General features: G+C 45.9%; 1 non-coding gene across 1 annotated transcript; it reads left to right on the forward strand.

The window, feature by feature from the left end:
* Positions 1-460: 460 nt before the first annotated feature.
* TRNAS-GCU (transfer RNA serine (anticodon GCU)) lies at positions 461-536 on the forward strand. The gene has a single exon. It is a non-coding gene; the product is annotated as a tRNA-Ser (tRNA).
* The last annotated feature ends 21,470 nt before the right edge of the window (positions 537-22,006 follow it).

Below are 22,006 nucleotides of genomic sequence, written 5' to 3' on the forward strand. Positions count from 1 at the left end.
TCGGGACCTGGGAAGGATGTTTCCCTGCAAGTCTGGCTTCTCAGGGCACCGACTTCCACTCCGACCCTGCTGTCACCACGGGGTCAGCTCCCTGAAGCCCCTTTGTTTCTTGCTAAAGCAAGATGATTATACATGAACTGCCTAAGAAAATGCTGCAATATAAATCCACTTAATTCTTTCCACTTTTTGCTCTACTGTGGTCCTCTCACCCCTCCCTTCCCAAGCACACAGTGCTGCCAGCCAACCTCACTTTATTTTTGGAGACTTCACTTCGATGTGCTGTTCCAGTCTCTTCTCTGTGCACCCACAGCCGTGTGCATCCTCACGCCACGGGCCTTGAGTTGAGCAGCCCATCGGTAGACACAAACACGCTCAAGAAAAGGGTCACTCTGTCTTTCATCTTGAATTCCTGCTTGCAACGGCATTGTGCTTGCCATATCTTGATAACAGTATGATTCTCGCCCTGGCCGGTTGGCTCAGCGGTAGAGCATCGGCCTGCTGTGTGGGGGACCCGGGTTCGATTCCCGGCCAGGGCACACAGGAGAAGCGCCCATTTGCTTCTCCACCCCCCCCTCCCTCCTTCCTCTCTGTCTCTCTCTTCCCCTCCCTCATCTTTGCTGGAGCAAAGATGGCCCGGGCGCTGGGGATGGCTCCTTGGCCTCTGCCCCATGCGCTAGAGTGGCTCTGGTCGCGGCAGAGCGACGCCCAGAGGGGCAGAGCGTCGCCCCTGGTGGGCGTGCCGGGTGGATCCCGGTCGGGCGCATGGGGGAGTCTGTCTGACTGTCTCTCCCCATTTCCAGCTTCAGAAAAATACAAAAAAAAAAAAAATAGTATGATTCTTGGCCACCACGTTTCCCTGGGATGGGTCAATTAGGTCACTTCTTCCCATTTCTGCCATCTTTCTCCCGACTAACTTCCCCGCCTTTACACGGTGCCGAATTTTGAAATAGTCCTAGGGGCTAATGCTGACAAATTCAGTGTTTGTTCTAGAAGACAAAACTAGGCCAGAAGGCAAAATTACAGTGAGAGAGGGGGTATGTGAGTGTAAGGAAAATCTAGCCCTGTGGGGTGTCTTGCAATGCAGCTGGCTGTTGCAAAAGTGATGCAGTCAACACCAGTGAATGTGTGTAGTCAAGGCTGAATGACTCACATGGTAAAAAGATTCTTTCGTTGGAAAGAGTTGTATTAGCACCAAGGAGGCTTTTTACCTCCAACATTATATAAGAACAGTACATTTACATATATATGTGTAACAACATTCAACTCAGTTTTGTCTGAGGCACAAAATCTGAGAGTAAGTAATGCCCAAGGAGGTGATGGGGAAGACCCTTTGCAAAAGACATGGTCAGGGTGGAAGTCTGGTTCAGCCAGTGTAGGGAATCCCCACAGTCATGCAGGGAAACAGAATTGTGGAACAAGAACTGGTAGAGAGACCGTTCTGCTTCCCACTTCTCAAGCCAAGTCTGAGCTTCTGAGCTCTGAGTGGAGAGCTAGGTTTTTGTCCCTGGAATTGGAGAGAGGCATAGGAATAAGGAATGGGGTCAGGCACCAACTTGGGACATTTAAAAGTGATGAGGGTAGCCCTGGCTGATTGGCTTAGTGGTAGAGCCTCCGCCAGGTGTGTGGAAGTCCCAGGTTCGATTCCCGGCCAGGGCACACAGGAGAAGTGCCCATCTGGTTCCCCACCCTTCCCCCTCTCCTTCCTCTCTGTCTCTCTCTTTTCCATATGCAGCCAAGGCTCCATTGGAGCAGAGTGGGCCAGGGGCGCTGAGGATGGCTCTGTGGCTGCTTCAGGCATTAGAATGGCTTCAATTGCAATGGAGCAGCTGCTCCAGATGGGCAGAGCATCGTCCTCTGGTGGGCATGCTGGGTGGATCCTGGTCCGGCGCATGCGGGAGTCTCTCTGCCTCCCCGTTTCTCACTGCAGAAAACAAACAAACAAATAAATAAAACAAAAGGGACGGGAGTGACTGAAGCTGCCCAGCTGGTGGCACAGTAAGACAAAATGGGAGAGTCCTGAGAGGGAGCTGCAGTTTCCCCAACAGGCTCGGATCCTCTGCGGGGCAAACGGAGCTGGCTCTGAGCCGCTCTGCAGGCCTTCACCTAAGAGGGCTGCCTCAAGAGCAAGGGGTCCCCCGGAGAGACAGTCTCTCCACGACGGAAGTGCAGGCTTCCAGGGCCGGAGGGGCAAGTGGGAGACTGATGACTGGACCAGGCATCCGAGCATCCACTAACACATGGCGGCCCGCTGTGTGTTGTGAGAGTAAATGGAACAGTCTGTCTGGAAGGACGGGGAGTTGGAGGACGTACCGCTGGAGCATTATAGTATAGATATTAGGGCTGCGCTTTGAAGGGCCCTGACCGGCAGCCTAAACTCTACAGCAGAAACGAGTAAGTGGAATTCAGAAAGGTCACAGTGTTAGTCACCGAGAATATAGTCTTCCTCTGGCCAATTGTTTCCCTATTGTGGACCAGATTTCCCCCAAACTGAGTGGAGTTCTGAGGCCTACTCTTTTTTTTTGTTTTTTTGTTTTTTGTTTTTTTTGAAGCTGGAAACGGGAAGAGACAGTCAGACAGACTCCCGCATGCGCCCGACCGGGATCCACCCGGCACGCCCACCAGGGGCGACGCTCTGCCCACCAGGGGGCGATGCTCTGCCCCTCTGGGGCGTCGCTCTGCCACGACCAGAGCCACTCTAGCACCTGGGGCAGAGGCCAAGGAGCCATCCCCAGCGCCTGGGCCATCTTTGCTCCAATGGAGCCTTGGCTGCGGGAGGGGAAGAGAGAGACAGAGAGGAAGGGGGGGGGTGGAGAAGCAAATGGGTGCTTCTCCTATGTGCCCTGGCCGGGAATCGAACCCGGGACTCCCGCACGCCAGGCCGACGCTCTACCGCTGAGCCAACTGGCCAGGGCCTGAGGCCTACTCTTGATCCTCTTTCCTTTACCCTCCTACTCGGATTTCTCCCCTCCAAGCTGTTGGCTCATGCACACTGAAGTAGTATTTAATCTTGTCTTCAGCACCCTGTGAGCAAACAATTTGGAAGGGAGAAAGCTGCGTACAAAGATAAAGGAACGAGTAGGTACGATTCTGCTTGCTAAAAGCCATACCTGCTCCCGGCTACCGTTATCAGTATTATCAGAGATTCCTTATTCCAGCCCTCACCCGCCAAGCCCAAACTGTCTGTCTGGAGTTATCCCCACATTTCTGGAGCTTCATCATGTTATATTTATATCAGCAAGTCATTTTCCTTGAGCCTTTGCGAAACTCAAGTCTTCTGTGACGTCGACGAGACTTCCGCAGCATCACGAACAATCTCCTAAAGCAGTGGTCCCCAAACTTTTTTGGGCCACGGACCGGTTTAATGTCAGAAAATATTTTCATGGACAGGCCTTTAGGGTGGAACGGATAAATGTATCACGTGACCGAGACAAGCGTCAAGAGTGAGTCTTAGACGGATGTAACAGAGGGAATCTGGTCATTTAAAAAAAAAAAATAAAACATCATTCAGACTTAAATATAAATAAAACGGAAATAATGTAAGTTATTTATTCTTTCTCTGCAGACCGGTACCAAATGACCCTCGGACCGGTACTCGTCCGCGGCCCTGGGGGTTGGGGACCACTGTCCTAAAGGAAAAATTCTAAATGGAAGTTACTGAAAATTATATCCACCTTAAATAATTTCACCGTGACCCACCTCACCTCCAACCTCTTTGCTATTCTCACCTCAGCCTGAGCTCTTCGTTAAAATAAGACTATGTTTTGAGGGAGATACACAGTATACCCGGGCAAGGGTCTTGCTACTTAAAATTGCTAATGATAACAGCTACTAATTAGATAAATGCCGTGTCAACTTTCAACCTCTGGAAGTGTTTCCTGACAATAACTACTGATGATGTTAATGAATAATCATGAAAAAGAATGAACAACTTCTATATCTCTGCAAAACTGAAAGTGTCTCTGGTATCGAAAGTCTTTCCTGATTCATCAAAATTTATTAGAGAAGAAAAATGACTGTCTTGGCAATGATCCATAGCATTTTGCTGCATTTGTTTGCATATTTTTTTAAATAAAAATAACTCATATTTGAAATAAAAAATTTATATTTTATCCAGTACTGTTTGTTTCCTTTATTTCACATCACAGCACACTTCGGTGCATTTTAACAATTAGTATACTGTATATAGAGAAGGATTTTATTTCTGGTTTTTAGTTACAACTATTGATAGATGCATGTATCTGTGTGTCTTTTAAGAGATCCTTTAGGTTTATTCAACTTATTTTTTTGTTGTTGTTGGCATAACTAAAACTCAATAATAATTTTCTTGCTTCACGTTAAATAGTTCAGATAAAATTCAAAAGCAAGAAATTGCACTTGCTACTTGAAAGTTGCTATTCCTGACAGCCCTTTTATCTTTTTTCGTGCCCATATTGGCTTCTGTCCCGGCCCATCCATTCCTTAATGTAAGTGTTATAAATTGCTCTAAAGTGCCATAAAGCATAATAAACATAAATCAATATTTCTTGGTTAAAAACTTAGAAATGCTGACCTAGCCCCTGTTGATTATAGATGTCCTAAACCCATCATGTCTCTTGGTTATTTTATCTCAACCAGAGGCCATTTCTGGGCTGGAGAATACCTTTCTCTTTGTCTCTCTGACCTTCGCCCCCCCTGGACACTTGCAGAAACACATCAGGACAGATTGTGGGAAAGGTATCACCCAGCAGTCTTAGAAAAGCCCCATTCTTTTTCTGTCTGGCCTCTGATCTTGGCAATTTTAGGAGAGTGCTGCGGTATTCTCAGACATATCTCAGACAAAGTTAGACCACAGGCCGGCAATGCGTCAAGCTCCTCTGAGAAAAATCCCAGTTTGTCATTAAAAAAAAAAAAAAAAAGGTGATTTTCTTCTGAGATTCAGTGAAATAAGCAAAATCCCACTTTCCTTCTGGCTTGCAAATGTGATATCTGATCTAAACGGAACACCCGCGGGCAGCTTAATGATCAAGCCGACCCATTTGAATTTCGGCTGTCTTTGGGATTCTTCAATATGAGCCTATGCTGCGCCCTTGGATGAAGAACCACATCCCTCTTCTGGAAACGACGGCTCGCTGCCGCGGCCCACTGACGCTGTTTCTGTGGCGTTGTTGTTATTGATGCTCATCTCCAAAGAAATGATGGAGTGGGTTTGCGGTTTCTCCCAGGAAACCGCGGAGCTGGATCGCACGAAATCTGCAATCTCAGGTGGTTGTCTCTCTAGAGGAGATTTTAAAAGGTGGCTCTTTGGAAATTACATCAGAAGGTTGGTAGGATATTAGACATCGCTGTATTAGGCTTCTTGACTCATAGCTCATTTTTCAGACTCATTGTGATTCAGCACGCACAGCGGGCAGATGGCCTTCTCCCCCAAACCTCACCCCTCTCCGACCAAAGGTAACACGGTTCCCTCCCACTCCCAGCCAGGACACGTGAAAGCAGCCCCCCCCCCCCCCCCAGGAGGCACCTGCCTCTGTTCTGTGTATCACGGGGACGAGGGCCAGGATAACTAGATGGACTCCGTTCCCTTAATTAGCTCCCTTCCACTTGCCCCAGATTGAAAAATTGCCATTAGCCATTCATTCCCTTGAATTCTGGAAACTTTGGATTGATAGAAAAACAAATATAAATAATCTCTAAATATATGAAAAGAGGCCAAACTGTACTGAGGGTAGTATAAATTAAAAATACACAGATAGCATCTTTTGCTAATGAGATTGGCAACCCCCCCCCCAAAAAAAAAAAAACTAACACATTTTTATTTCTGTGAATATTTGAACAAATAAGCATTCTTGTAACATTGTTGGTGGGTGGGTACGCTCCTGGTGGAGGAGAATTAGGAATAATTTCGAGCACACAAATGTAATTACTCTTTGATTCCAACAATTCAAATTTTGGGAACTGATCTTACAGTAAAAACTGCACATATAAATGAAAAATATATAAAATTATAATACACTGGAAACCTCTAAGTGTCAAAAATGCAAAACAACTCAAGTTCAATCAGTAAGGGACTAGTTCAATTAACTATAGTATATTCACACAATGGAATACTATACAGCAGTATAAAAGAATAGGGCAGTTCTTTATATAATGATACGAATGTGCCTTTAAATAGATACATGAAGATGTAGAATGTAATACGTGTCAATATAATTGACCCTTGAACAACACAGGGGTTAGAGGTGCTGAACCCCCCCTCAAAAAATCTGAACATAACTTTTGACTCCCCGAAACTTAGCTACTCATATCCTACCATTGACCTAAAGCGTTAGCCATAACACACACAACTAACACTTATTTTGTATGTTATATGTATCGTATGTTGTAGTCTTACAATAAAGTAAATGATAAGAAAGAAAAGGTTACTAAGAAAATCATAAGGTAGAGAAAACACATGTGCACTATCTATGGGGGAAAATCTGTGTACAAACGGACCTGCAGAGTTCAAATCCGCGTTGTTCAAGGGTCAGCAGGGTATGTATTACGTGATTATGTGAAATATACTGAAGAGATACTCAAAGAAGCAATAAGAGCAGTTGCTTGTGGAAAGTGGGGAAGAAAACAGGATGGAAAGGGTTGGGAGAGAAGTGAGAATTCTCAGTGTTCACTCTTTTTATTTTTGAACCGTGTGAATGTGTAACGCATCAAAACTTTTTTAGTTTAGAAGTCATATGTTTGTATACTTAAGTATTTATTTTGTAGATAAATTTTATTGTGGCAAGACATAGACAACAAAATTTGCCATTTTCACTATTTTTAAATGTACAACCCAGTGGCATTAATTACATTTGAAATGCTATACAACCCTCACTATTACCAACCCCCAGAACTTTCTCATCAGCCCAAACAGAAGCTCTGTAACTATCAAGCAGCAACTTCCATTCTTCCCTCCCCAGGGAAGAATCAAATATCTATCTGCCAGTTACATCAAATCCACTTTCTGTCTCTCGGTATTTGTCTCTTCTAAAAATTTTGTATTCATGGAATTATACAATATTGGTCCTTGGTGTCTGGTTTATTTTACTTAGCATAATGTCTTCAAGGTTTATCCACATTGTATTAAAACTTCATTATTCTATGACTGAAAAATATTCTATTATATATATATATATATAACACATTTTGTTTAACTAGTCATCTGGTGATGGACGCCAGGGTTGTGGACACCTTTTGGCTATTGTGAAAAATGTTGCAATGAACATTAGCGTACATGTATGTTTGAGCCCCTATGTTCAATCCTTTCGTCTATATATTAGGCCTGCAGTTGCCGGGACATGTGGCACTTCTGGGTTTAGCTTTATAAGGAACTACTACATTGTTGCCTTAGTGGCCATTCCCCCCAGCAATGTACAAGGGTCCCAATTTTTCTACACCTTCCCCAACACGTTATTCTCCGTTATTTTCATTGTCACCGTGGTAGTGGGTGGAAAACTATATCCCACTGGGATTTGGCTTGCTCAAAATTTTAAATTAATACAAAACCATTTCATAAATATCTTCTATTAGACTATAATAAATACCTGTGGGGGAAAGCCCACCTTAACCCTGTGAGTAAGTCACACAGCTGGTTGACAGTTTATAGAACGCAAGCAGTTGAGAGGCTGGGATTGAGCCGTCCGCATCTTCAGTGTACACATAAAAGCCACTCACAGTTACCCTTATTATGGAACATCTCCCAAGTGCAAACCACTTTACGTCAGATATTTTTATCCCCTTTTTACAGATGAGGGAGCCGAGGGCCTTCAAGAATAAAGAACATGGCCGACGTGGGACCTCTAGTCAGCGCCAGCACCAGAATTTGGACGGATATCTGTCTGACATCCAGTCTGTGTGTCCGCCACCATGACAAAGCCCTAGACATAGGCCACCAGAAGGGGGGCAGAGACCATCAGAGACCCTTTTACCTCCTTGCAAGTTTGCACAAGTTGGCTTTTTTCAGTCAAAGTTTTTCTTTCCCAAGATTGATCCCATTAAGCCCAAGTCTTTTTCTTTATTTTTTTTTTCTGATGTGATAATGTGCCATCTGCTCTAATTAATATCATTTTCACTGAGAACGTGGACTCACAAGATACTTGGCCGAAGAGCACAGGCCTTCCTTTCAGCTGGGTACCAAAGGGTCTCTCCTTTCTCTGGGACCTCTGAATGTCCCAGGCCTCAGAGCACAGTTCCAAATATACGTGAGCCAAGTGGCAGGTTCCTGCACAGGAGGGGGAGTAAGGTGTAATGTGGAAGAGAACCAGTGTGTACGGGAGGGCTGGCAGAAGGAGGCAGGTGAGCGCACCCAATGGCCAGTGCCCTCCGTCCATCATTTGACAGGTGGAGTGATGAGTCCCTCCTGTGGATGTCATGCGCTACTCCGGGCACAGCGCCTTCATCTGGGAAGAGCTGCGGCTGAATGCTGGTTGGCAGTGGCCTACTGCAGAGCTAACCAATCACCTCTTCACCAGGGCCACCTGTAGAGGGCGCTGTCAGCAAGAACCGAGCCCCAGCACACAGGGACATTTTAAGCCCTGGGACATTCATATCTTGACAACTGTGCTAAGATCTTTTCCTATAGAAACATAAAGCCATTTTTTATCATTTCATCTTAACACAGTGAAGCTTTTAATGGAATGTATTACAATGGAAGCATTTCACCTGGTAAGGAGCGTGTCAAATCAAGGTTTTTCTTCAAGATGGATTTGTGTCTCTTGAATGGCGATGTAACAATAATCTTTTTTTTTTTTTTTAATGGCCCAGTTTATAAGAAAATCTCTCTCTCTCTCTCTCTTTTTTTTTTTTTTGTATTTTCCTGAAGCTGGAAACGGGGAGAGACAGTCAGACAGACTCCCGCATGTGCCCGACCGGGATCCACCCGGCACGCCCACCAGGGGCAACGCTCTGCCCACCAGGGGGCGATGCTCTGCCCCTCCGGGGCGTCACTCTGCCGCGACCAGAGCCACTCTAGCATCTGGGGCAGAAGCCAAGGAGCCATCCCCAGCACCCAGGCCATCTTTGCTCCAATGGAGCCTCGGCTGCAGGAGGGGAAGAGAGAGACAGAGAGGAAGGAGGGGGGGGGGTGGAGAAGCAAATGGGCGCTTCTCCTATGTGCCCTGGCCGGGAATCGAACCCAGGTCCCCCGCACGCCAGGCCGACTCTCTACCACTGAGTTAACCAGCCAGGGTCAAAAATCTTTTTTTATATACATGAAAACTACTTATTTAGGAAAAAAAAAAAAACATTTCTGAGTATATTGGGTTGGCTATAAATTCAGACTTAAAGGGAAGGTCAAAAGAAATTGAGAACTAAAATGTCTTCGAAAGATCTGGAGCACATCGTGCAGCCTGCTTCTTCCTTCCCGGCACTGGCAGCTTGGTGATAGCACCCTAGACCCAGGACCCTGCAAGGCCCTGTTCTTGCCTGATTTGTAGATTTAATTATTTTAAAATTAGTTGTAGATAATAAAATTAAAATATAAATTTATTTTCATTGTACATGTCAAGATTAAGTGAAAGCTCCTTAACTCTCTCCTGTCTCCACAAGGAATTTTTTTCTCTTTTCTCTTCTTTTCTTTTTGTCTTTTACGTCCTTTTTTTCCCCCTCGTATTTATTACATTTATTGGGGTGACCCTGGTAAACAAAATTATACAGGTTTCACATGCACACACATCATCTATACACTGTGTTGTGTGTTCACACCCTCCAAGCATGTCTCCACTCACCACCGTTTCTCCTCCCACGACCTCCTCCACTTCCCTCCCACCCACCCTTCTCCCAGGAATCCCTTTGCTATGACCAAGTTAGTGTGTATCCTTCCAGCTCCCTACAAACATTGACATGAACCTAAGTACATACATTGTGGACCCGCTCTTTAATCAATAAGTATCTGCTCAATAAATATTCTCAAGCACTTACTATTCAGAAGGCTCTGTTTTAGGCACCGGGGATGTGGGAAGGTTGTCGTAGCATATTGGACACTCAAGCTCAGCCTGAAGGCTGACTCTCTGGAGCTCACATCTTAGTGACACGGGATGGCAATGGACTGACGTTCTAGTCAGCACGTCTCCAGTGTGCAGGTCACTCATCTCAAGGCTTTATATATGTGGGCTCGTTTCATTTTCACAACCTGAATGTGCAGTGTTAGCACGCCTGGTTACAGGTGACAATACTGAGGCTCAGTGAGGTTAAGGGACCTAAATTTTACTAGAAATAGGTGGCAGAGCTGGGATTGACATGCAAACAGTCTGGCTGCATAGCTTCCTCAGACCCCTGCACTACCTGCCTAAGTATTATGAGTACAAACGCATACCCCTGAGTAAACACTGTGCCCTGTTCTGAGTTTTTAAGGACACTGAAAAATGCTTCTTTGTAATGTAAATAAAATAGAGAATTCAGAGTTGTAGATAGGGTATGGCCCTAGTTATATCAAACGATGGCAGAAAAATTCAGTAAGAAATTAATTTGTCTGGGTTACTCCTGGGTGTGTTTTTCTTGCGATTTCGAAAAGATCGCCCAGTCTCTGTATTTTCTTGTCTCAGCTGAGATTTAGAGAGGGCCAAAAGCAGAAATTGCCAGACAGTCAGTAGACGCCCTGCCCACCTCCACCCAATCCTCCCAGAGATCATGCCAGGCTGTTAGGTGTTGGGGCCTAGAAGTCACATGTTTCCAGAAGAAAGGAGCTGGAAACAGGAGAAATGACAAGAGGTTTAGGAAGCTCCTCCCATCACTGGGAAGTAGCTGAGATTTTGCTTTTCCAGGCTCTTCAGTTAATAGAGACAATTCCCCATCTCCATAGTGACACCCAGCCCACCAGCAATACGACTTGCAGGAACAGTGCGAATGTGCGATGAGAAATTGGGACCAACAGGGGAGAGAGGGGATGAACAGTAGAAACCGTGGGCTGAGAGGCCAAATCAAAGACCTCGAAGCCTGACTTGGAAAAGGTAGGTCACTATGGTGACCAGCATGGACAAAGAGACAAGTCCCCTTCCAAATGTTCTAGGTGACAAAGGATCACATAAAACTGTTTCCAGAAGACTTCCTTCCACCCGACTTCCACGCACGGTAGAGGCTAATAGCACCTGAGCCCGTCTTCCGATCCTGCTGGGGGAAGCTTTGACTAAATTTGAAGAAGAAGAAGGATGTGATGTCCCACATAAAGAAACACCAAACATCTCAACAGTCGCTGTGTTCGGGTAGGACAATAGTGGGTGACTTACTTTTTTCTTCATAACATTCTATATTTTAAGTTTTCTATGATCCTCACTTGTTACTTAACAACAAAAAAAAAAGTTCTTTTTAAAAAAACCTCTCATTAGTTCTGTCGCTTCGCCATCCATCTGGCTTAGTCATGCTTTATTTTCATCGAGACATTTTTACACCGCAAATGTTTGTGACAAGTAGGACAGCGAGGATTTTTCCTCCAGAATCCAGCCTTAGAATTTTACATTTAGATACATGCAAATTAAAGCAATTTAGGCCAACAGTATTCTACAGCCTACTTGAAAAGAATTTTTAAAGTGTTCAGGAAAGCGGGGATTTAATCAGTTTGTTACATACATGCTGCATTTTAAGCCCAAGATCAAGAGCATAAACGGTGCAGGGAACCAGGCCAGTGTCATCCATGAGGGAAACAACCCCTTGACTAGTGCTCCTGAGTGGTCATTTTAGCAAATAATTCCAACTTAAAAAAAAAAAAAAAGAGGCAATTGTGCCAAGTATACAGACCCCACGGAGCATCCCTCTCGGCTGCTGGTGTCACGGGAGCAGCGCCTGTGCAAGGTCCCCTGGAGTCAGTCCCTGGTTTGTCCTTAGAGCTGCTCGCTGTTCAGTTCAGTTTGATGCAAACCAATACCAAAACTGGGTGGACTGCATCAGGTTACTGCATCCCGAGCTTTGGTCAGTCTACAATACTCCGGTAGCAGCTAGAGCTTCCTGAACCACCTTGAGACAGATCTGTCTTTAGCTAGACTCCCGGAGCAATCTGGACCCTTATTCAGCGGCAGGTCAATGGGAGACTTCCCAGGGACTCCCCGTGTTGGTCTTCTATCTCTGAGATTCCCTGAGGAATTCCAGTTTCTCAGTATCAGTACTTTCTTCTGTGTCCTATGGTCTCGTCTGACACCTGCCTTCCAGTTTTTGCGAGAATCTTTATCTCCAGAACCCTGTTTTCCCTTGAGCCACGCCACTACGTTCTTGAAGTGACTTGTCTTATTGTAAAATTGGTTGAATCAGTGTGAACGAGGGCCTGGTGCTCAACCTTGCCGGGCTTCTTTGAGACGCCTTGCCTGCCTCCCTGGTATTGTAAGGCACACCTTTAAAGGCATGCTTGGGGACCTGCTTGTCATTCGTGGCTCTGAGCTTGAGCCATCCCTGCTAAAAGATCTGTCCCTTGGCATTCTCTCCATCCACCCCACCTCCCCATTAATGGACAAGTCCTCCTTTTAGCATCAACCAGCTTTACTCTCCAACAAATCAGTTTTGAGCCTTCTCATTCTTCACATCTGATATGATCAAGTTTAATGAGCCACTTATTGAGTAACGACCTCACGTTTGCACTTATGTCAGGTGATGCAAAGATAAATAAAGTTAGGTCTTTATGCTTAAGGAATGGTGTATTAGTCTCCACGGGCCGCCATAACAAGGTGACACAAACCGGGTCGCTGAGAACACCAGAAATGTCTCGTCTCACTGTTCCGGTGGCTGATTGTGAACTTGGGGTGATGGCCGTGGTCACTCTGTCTAAGGGCTGCAAGGGAGACTGCTCCCTGCCTCTCTCCCGGCTCCTGGGGCCTGGGGCCTCTGGCGGTCTTTGGCTTATACATGCTGTTCTCCCTCTGTCTTCCCATTGCCTTCCCTCTGGACACGTGTGTCCAAATTCCCTCTTTTTATAGCGAAACACTTTATATTGGATTAAGAGCTTACCCTATTCCAGGATGACCTCATCTTAATTTAGCTTAATTACATCAGCAACAATCTTACTTCCAAATAAGGTCGCAGACTGAGTGTGTGTGAGGATTTCAACACAGGCATTTGAGGGGGGACACAATTCAGCCTGTCACAGCGACCCAAGTGCATACAGACGAAATGAACTGGAATGAGAGACGCTAAATACTAATAAGAAGCACGAGGGGCCAGCTAAGCACCGAGTCAAGGACTCCGGTGGCCCTGCCGCAGAACAGAGAAGAACGCCCCCTTGTCGCTGAGCGGAGGAGGGCAGCCTCTTTGTTCCGTGGGCAGCGGGCAGAGTGACTGGGTTCCGCGGGGCACACCTGCGGCCCAGCTGTGAGTCCACCGCAAAGAGGAGGGTGTGTCTAATATCTGGGTGTCAGAGTTTGTTGCGTTCGCCGGATTTATTAGATAAAATTGCTGGAGGGCGGAAGTATCAAAAAGTATGAGTAATTAAAACACTAAGCGGCAATATTATGAAAAGCATATTAAAATCAATGCTCCCCATTGGAAAAGACATATTTCACACACAGCCTGCCCTCCCCGGCGGGAGACGGGGCTGAGCAAACAGGTCAAGCAGGGAGTCCCGTTAATGAAGGTCCTTGTGGAGAACGTGGCCGGAGACAGAATGAGTTACCATCTTTATTGTGTCCTGACAGCCCACATGAATCTATGATGATGATAAATGTTCTCATTTAGAACTTTTTCTTTTCCTTGAGATATTTTTTTCCCCCATGCTCTCTCCAATTTACTCGGAATTTCTCAAAAGACATATGTTCTCAGAAGAAAGTCTCTGCTTTTCTTTCATTAAGTAAGATCTTATCAGGGTGTTTGCATGTGGCACCACGTTTGAACTATTCATCTTAGGACAGGATATTACGGAGGGGGGAGGGGGGGACGCCCGGATAGGTGGAGGGCCATTACCCTTGAGGAGCGGCGCCGGCACCCAGCAGCACGTCCCCAGCCCGGCCCCGGAGCTGCCACCGCAGTGATTAATAGGCGCTTTCCGCAGCTAACACCCTGGGCAAGAAGCTCTCTCCGTCAAGCTGCGCAGTGCGCGGGTGAGTCTAAGACAGGCCTGTGGGCCACTGGGTTGGAGCTCGGAGCTGCTGGCTGGCTGACCCGCAGGGTCCTGGCAGGGCGTCGGGGGACGGTTGCTGCTCGCAGTGACAAGTAGGTTTTTTCTGGTATTAAGACACAATACGTAGGTGGGACATAATAGTGAAACTAAGAGACATTGATAAGAGTGTGGTGGTTAGGGGGGGGGGGAGGGGGGAATGGGAGAGGGATAGGGGGTGGGGAGGGGCACAATGAAAACAAGATAGAAGGTGACAGAGGACAATCTGACTTTGGGTGGTGGGTATGCAACATAATTGAACGACAAGATAACCTGGACTTGTTATCTTTGAATATATGTATCCTGATTTATTGATGTCGCCCCATTAAAAAAATAAAATTATGGCCCTGGCCGGTTGGCTCAGCGGTAGAGCGTCGGCCTAGCGTGCGGAGGACCCGGGTTCGATTCCCGGCCAGGGCACACAGGAGAAGCGCCCATTTGCTTCTCCACCCCTCCGCGGCGCTTTCCTCTCTGTCTCTCTCTTCCCCTCCCGCAGCCAAGGCTCCATTGGAGCAAAGATGGCCCGGGCGCTGGGGATGGCTCTGTGGCCTCTGCCTCAGGCGCTAGAGTGGCTCTGGTCGCAATATGGCGACCCCCAGGATGGGCAGAGCATCGCCCCCTGGTGGGCAGAGTGTCGCCCCTGGTGGGCGTGCCGGGTGGATCCCGGTCGGGCGCATGCGGGAGTCTGTCTGACTGTCTCTCCCTGTTTCCAGCTTCAGAAAAATGAAAAAAAAAAAAATAAAATGAAAAAAAAAAAAAAAAATTATTAAAAAAAAAAAAAAAGACACAAACCGGCGAGGGCAACCACACAGAAATCAGGTGAAAGGAGAAAAGATGACAATGTCCTATTTCTACTGTCACAGTTTTATAAAGTACACAGACACATACCCACATGTGTACACAGACACACACAAATAACACCCAAACAACACTCTCTCAGAGCAACAGGAAAACGGGCTGGGCTGAGGCTTTAGAAGTAAGTCGGGCCTAGGCCTTCTGGGTCTTAAAACTGTGATTAGGATTTTAATATTTATCCGAAGAGAAATGTCAAGTTATTGATCGGTTCTTAGGAAAGAAAATCCACATATCCATCTATCCGTATCTGCCTATTTCAAAGGTTATTTTGGCTGTTGTGTGAATAATAGATGAAAAACAGGGCTAGATAGCTTGGTTGGTTAGAGCGTCGTCCGGAAGCACAGAGGTTGCCGGTTCAATTCCCAGTCAGGGCACATACAGGAGCAGATGTTTCTGACTCTTTTCTGCTCTCTTCCTTCCTCTATCTGAAATCAATAAAATAAATATTAAAAAAATAAAATGAAAAGTAAATAAAACAGGGCGAGAGACAGAAGAACTATACCAGACCACCTTGGCCTAAGGCCAGCCTGTGGAGAGGAGAAAAGTGTAGACATCCCAGAATATTTTGAAGGTCAAATCAAAGGACTCGGCGGTGGCTTGGATACTGGGGACAGGAAAAAGGGTGATGTGCAGAGAGACTTCGAGTGTTCTGGGCCCGCTCCCAGATGAGCAGAAAGCAATTCACGGGGACAGAGAGATATGGACATAGTCCAGACATGATGGGCTGTGAGTCATATTTTAGACATATTGTGTTTACAATGCTGATAAAATATTTTCATAGGGATGTTTAGTTGGGTATGCCCATCCCTTAAATGTCGCCAGATATCTAATCTACTCAATACTGCCCAGAGGTAGTTTTCATTCATTTTTCTGTCTATCTTCACGTTTTTTTACAAACATTTTTGTAATTGGAGAGAATAGAAAACCTTAGAATTGTGTGAAATTTGTCAATAAATTAAATGTATAAAAAATGTTCCAGGAAGCTTTTTTTGTTGTTGTTGTTTCATTTTTTTATCCCCCCAAAAGGGGGTGCTGTCATTTGAGGGAGTAGAAATCACACAGGGGTGAAGGGTCTAACCAGCCCACAAAGTCGGGTCAACATTGGTCAGGATCTAAGAGAGATGAGGTCATAGTGGGGAATATGTGTGTTCTCGCGATACAATAACCATCTTTTTCCAGTCTTTCCCAGACTGTATCCATCTGGCGTCTCTTAGGGGAACACAGGGTACCCGTTCTGAAAGGATGTCAGGGCACAGCCCACATCCAGACGGTTCACTGGGGGAGAAATATGTCCACACCACGTTCCCTCCAGCTGGCTTGAGAAACATCTCAGAGTTTACCTCACTGTTATTCCAAATCACCCGACGAAGTGAATGTCAGGTATTTTATCTCCATTTCCTTAAAAGAGAAAATGGGTCGCTAGGGGGACGGGGGTGCCCAAGTCAGTCCTAAAAGTATTTCCAACAGGAGGGCATATTAAATGAAAACGAGAATTCTTGCCTTGTTTAACAAACTCTTCCTGGCAGCTCCTGGCGGGAGGCCGATTTACACTCCGGCCAGGCCGGCGGGGACAGCCTCCGAATAGGCGTTGGCACCGGCGTGGGAGAGGAGGCCGCCCTGGGAAACCGAGAGGGGTCAGCTGCCTTTATTTGAAGGAATACTGTGCTGCGCCCAGGCGGCGCGCCTCACGGGGCAGAGACGGTGCAATCAGGTCAGGAACCTTTTACTTCATCCTTTTTGCAGAAGAAGGGTGACTGTTGAGTGTGGGCTGAGCGGAGTAGACGGAATTTAAGATTGGCAATAACTTAAACCTAGTCAGTCTAGACTGTGTACTGGTGATGGAGTGGGACCCTTCCAGCTGCCTGGGCCGAGAGGGGCCGCCGCACGGCCGCAGAGATTAGATTCCAGAGGACTTTGGTGGATGGAGCTGTGCACGCTATCTCGCTGTCTCGCCGCCTCAAAGAACACCGTGTTCGTCCCCATACTTACGTTTTCTGTGTTTCAGTTTTCTTACCTTATGAAGTTCTTGTGAAGATTCAGTGCATGAAGAATGCCAAGTGCTAGGGCGACACTTGACACCTGCCAGGACCTCTGCACAGAGCAGATTCTTCTTATTATTATTTATTAAAACGAAGGTGAACGTAGTACTGTTAGATTGTTAGAGGACATCACTTTTTATCAGTTCTTCTATGTGAGATCCTCATATAAAGAAAAGTATTTTTTTAAAATGAAAAATAACTACAGCTCTTCTGTCTTTTGTCGTGAGATGTATCAATTCGTGTTGGTAGAAGAGTAAATCAGAAGGCTATCTCTCACCTGCGAACATGGACCAGCGTGCGGGCCACGCCTAAGAATTTATGATGACGTTGAAGGCAAGAAGACTATAATTTTGAGACCTTGACTGTTTTCTTTGTTTAGCATAAGACCTTGATGATCATTTCTGATTGGGTCAAGGGCAGTCCCAGAGAAGTTCTTGAAGGAAGAAGAGTGAGGACAAGAAAACTGCACTGTTCCACAAAGCAGGGGGAGTTTTTATTTTAGCCTTGTGTTTGTAGTTACGTTGGAAAGCCACGGGGTTCTATGATTGAGGCTACTGGATGGAATGAAAAATCCAGTGGGAGATAATAAGAAGAAAGGTAAACTTTCTATAAATCTTTGAAGATATGGGCAGAGAATGATGGCTTTCACAATTATGTGGAGTCAGCAGATTCTGTCTATCTATCCAAACATCCATGCATGCATCCATCCATCCATCTAATATATCCGTTTATCCAATCATCCATCCATCCATCCATCCATCCATCCATCCATCCATCCAATACATCCATCCAATATATCCATTTATCTAATCATCCATCCATTTATCTATCCAGTCCATCCATCCATCTATCCAATCCATCATCCATCTATCCAATCCATCATCCATCCATCCATCCATCCATCCATCCATCCATTTATCCTATCTATTGTCTATCTATCTATCTATCTGCCATCTATCTAGTCTATCTATCATCTATCTATCTACCTATCTGTCTATCACCTACTCCCAGAGCCATATGAGAAGACTCTAAGGAGTCACACAGACTGAAGGACCCAAGCAACCCACATGGGGTTACATTACTAGTGTTTAAGCATCTAGCACATACATGTTATGAAGCATTGAGTTATCCAGAGCTGAAACTATGTATTACTCAATTTGTAAATATTCCTGAACTATATATGCCTAGAAACAAAGTTTGGAAAATGCAGAGGCACTTAATGAGACTTATTCTGAAATACTCTAAAAATGTTTCCCTTAGAAATACAAGAGCATAACCTAAGCCAAAATTCTGACATGACTATAACTTCGTTAGAACAAGGCAAACTACTCGGAGGGAACAGCAGGGAGGAGGGCCCTGTGTGATCATCTCGCTGAGGCCAAACAAAGAATTAAACCTCCTCCTAGAAACTCCCGATTTTCACTGTCCATGTGAGGAAGCTCCCAGCTTTGGTCCAGCCTACGTGAGCTCTTCACCAGCATACAGCCTGTCTAGGTCTCCTTTAGAGGATTGCAGGTGTGGAAACTGGAACTGGTGTTTTTCATTCTTTGTCAAAGATTTCAGGAACATTTATTTATTTATTCAATAATTCACTCATTCATTCATTCATTTATTTATTATTTATAGGCAGGGGTAGAGAGACAGACAGACAGGAACATCAAGCTGTTCCTGTGTGTGCCCTGGCCGGGGATTGAACCTTCTGCACTTTGGGAGGATGCTCTAACCAACTGAGCTATCCAGCCAGGGCTTAATTTTTTATAGATTGACTGATTTTTAGAGAGACAGAAAGAGGAAGGGTGAAAGAAGGGAGGGAGAAAGGAAGCATTCATTTCTTGTTCTACTCATCATGCATTCATTGGTTTCCCTGACTGGGATCGAACCCACAACTTTGTCATTTTGGGAAGATACTCTAACTGACTGAGCTAACTGGCCAGGGCCTCAGGAACTTTCTTATCTTGGCCCTCTGACAGCTTGGGTTGAGAGCAATCCTGAGAGGACTTCACCGTTTCCACCATGTTTGTACTGAAATTCATTATTGTTTTTTATTTCTTCTTGTTGAGAAATCAAATATTCGTTTCATCTACATATGAAACATTGCTATTTTATTCCTTATGGTAACCATTCCTCTGAGTAAAACATAATCCTGATTTTTATAGCTGGCATAGTGCCATTTCCCATGCAACTGAGTAAGGGCAACCAACTTCTGCCAACAGGATTTGAGTACAGCTATAGTATGGCACTTTTGGGAAATCTCTTATAAGGAGGGGCACTGTTAAGCCAGCAGCCAGGGCTACCATCACAGCAGCCTGGACCATGCAGGTTCGCATTGGATTCGGACAGTTGGTAAAGAAACAACGGAGCCAAAAACTGGTGGGCTATAGTCTTTAATCCTAGCTTGCACCTGGCGGGCAAGCAAAAACACACACTGGGCTCCAAAACCCACTTACATTCAGTGCTCACAAAGCTACTGACTTATCCGAGTTTCCTAGAATCAAAGGTTTCTAGCTCACCAGACTTATTCACCTCTGTTCCCCATCTCCTTCCTTCTCCCTGCATAAACTCTACACAAACTCTCTTCTCACTCAGCACTCCGCCATCTTGGCTGCTTCTCCTGGCCTCCTCCACGTGGCCTTTCTCTGCTCTCCTCTGCTCTCTCTGCTCTAATGATAATCTCAGGAACCAAGAGAGCAAGCTCCTGGTCTGCCCCCATTTTATAGTGTAGAAATCAAAACCTTTAATCCAATATACAAAACAGGGAAGTCTCTAATACAAAGTCACTTCTCTGAAGCATGATTGGATTGTACCACCCCACATCAAAAAGGGTGGGAAAGGCTTAGTCCCAAAACCAAGCCCCAGGCTACAAGGATTCTGCCTGCCTTTAGCCCACCCCCAACACACATTAATATCACCTAGGCGACGGCCTCCTCGTGGGCAGCGCCATCTTTAACAAAGTGAGCATAATACATTTTATCCGCCCAACAGGCACCTTCTCTTTCATGTTTTTTCTTCCCTCTTCCTGCTGTTGGAAATGTACATATAATGGCAGGTGTATGTATAGCCAGTTTGGGCTGTGAGGTATCTCTAGCAGAAATCAAGTAAAACAGAGAAACAAGGTTGAAAGATTTGTGAGTCTAGGTATCACACACCTATTGTATCAGCCTTGGATTGCAGTATTAATTATGGTGCAGGTTATGCTTCTATAAAGAAAGAGAGCCTCTCTAAATGAAGGCTCAACCAAGTTAGAAATGTATTTCCTTTTCACAGGCTAGATAAGCATGCTGTATGCCTTAAAGTCACCCAGGGACCCAGGCCGGCAGGCGCTCTGCCCTCCTCAATGTGTGGCTCCTGGCTTGCCGTAGTCTTTACCATGTCAGACCGGTGGCACGGAGAGAGCGCAGGAGCACAGCTCCAAGGACGGGAGATGCCTGCCAATCTGCTCACATTGTTTGAGTGAGACCCTAGCCTCCTGTCCTCACTTGAATGCTGGGGAAGCTAAGAAATGTCGTTCAGCTGGACAATCAGCTCCTGAGCTAAGCAACAAGTTTATTATAAGGGAAGAGGGCAGAATGCTTGTTAGTGAGCAAGGAGCAGTCTCCACCACAACTGCTGATCTTCCTCTTCTGTGGATAGAAAAATGTCATCTTATCTCATTTAACCCACTCCATCTGTAACCTCCATCTGTCTCATTTAACCTACTGCACATGGGGCTTTTATTGTTCACAGCTGAACATAATCTTAATTGCTACACTCTTTCCAGGTTCATTTAATAATTTTCTTATCTGTGACTCATAAATTTGGATTGTTAGATAAATACTAAATTACCTTCCAGCTGTCAAGTTCTAAAAATCATTAGAACTTTCTTTTTCAATGTTGTTAATGAACAACTTGCAGGCTAAAAAGAAAACAAACAAACAAACAGGCCTTGGCCAGTTGCCTCAGTGGTAGAGCATTAGCCTAGCGTGTGGATGTCCTGGGTTCGATTCCCAGTCAGGGCACTCAGGAGAAGTGACCACCTGCTTCTCCACCCTCCCGCTCCCCCTTATCTCTCTCTCTTTTCTCCTCCCACAGCCATGAATTGATTAGTTCAAACGCATCTCCCTGGGCACTGAGGATGGCTCCATGGAGCCTCCACCTTAGGTGCTAAAAATAGCTTGGTTGTGAGCATGGCCCCAGCTGGGCAGAGCATTGCCCCAGATAGGGGATGTGGGGATTGCCAGGTGGATCCTGGTTGGGACACATGCAGAAGTCTATCTCCCATCCTCTCACTTGGAAAATAAGGAAAACAACAACAAGACAACCAGAAAACAAAAACCAAGCAAACAAAATCTTTTCTGCTTTGTGGCATTGTAGCCGCTAGTACTAGAGGGGCCATTGTGCGCTGTTGTCTGGGGAAGGTGAGGGGAAGGTAAGAGTGGCTGGGAGTTCATCCCATCAGGAGCTGGAAGGGGTGAGTCCTGCCCCAATGGCAGCCTCTAAGATTTCTGGCCACAGAGAATAGCAGCAGTAGAATTATCAGGTTGGAGGGCTCCTTTTGCTCAACAATTCATCATCTTCTCGGCCGTTCCGGCAAGTCGCTCCCGTAGGAGAAGGGAGTTATATTAATGAGAACGCTTTTGTTTGCAAGTGACTGAGAACGTAAGCCCAAAGGACATAAATAATGTATGACGGATATATCTGGAGATGCATTTGTTTGGAGAAAGAGAACTATTTGGAAAAGAGCTTGGCCCCTGGTTCAGATGATGTCTTTAGGTGAATTTCTTGCCTCAGCTTCCTCGGCTCTCCCTCTTCCCTCCTCTCTCTCTTTCCCTCTCTCTGCCCCGCCCCCACCCCCTCTCCGGCTCTGTAGCTGAACCAGAAGATTCAGGCCCACAGCAGCGCAAGAGCGTGAGCCTCCTTCCCAAACCAGCAGTCCCGGAACTGAGTGTCATTGTCCTGATTGGACAGACTTGGCTGAGGTCCCTGACCACGGCCCAAACGAGCACTGTGATCAGGGAAACAGAACAGGCAGAGTGACCACACTTGGGTCACACCT

The sequence above is a fragment of the Saccopteryx leptura genome, chromosome 8 (assembly GCF_036850995.1).
Source record: "Saccopteryx leptura isolate mSacLep1 chromosome 8, mSacLep1_pri_phased_curated, whole genome shotgun sequence".
Classification (NCBI taxonomy): Eukaryota; Metazoa; Chordata; class Mammalia; order Chiroptera; family Emballonuridae; genus Saccopteryx; species Saccopteryx leptura.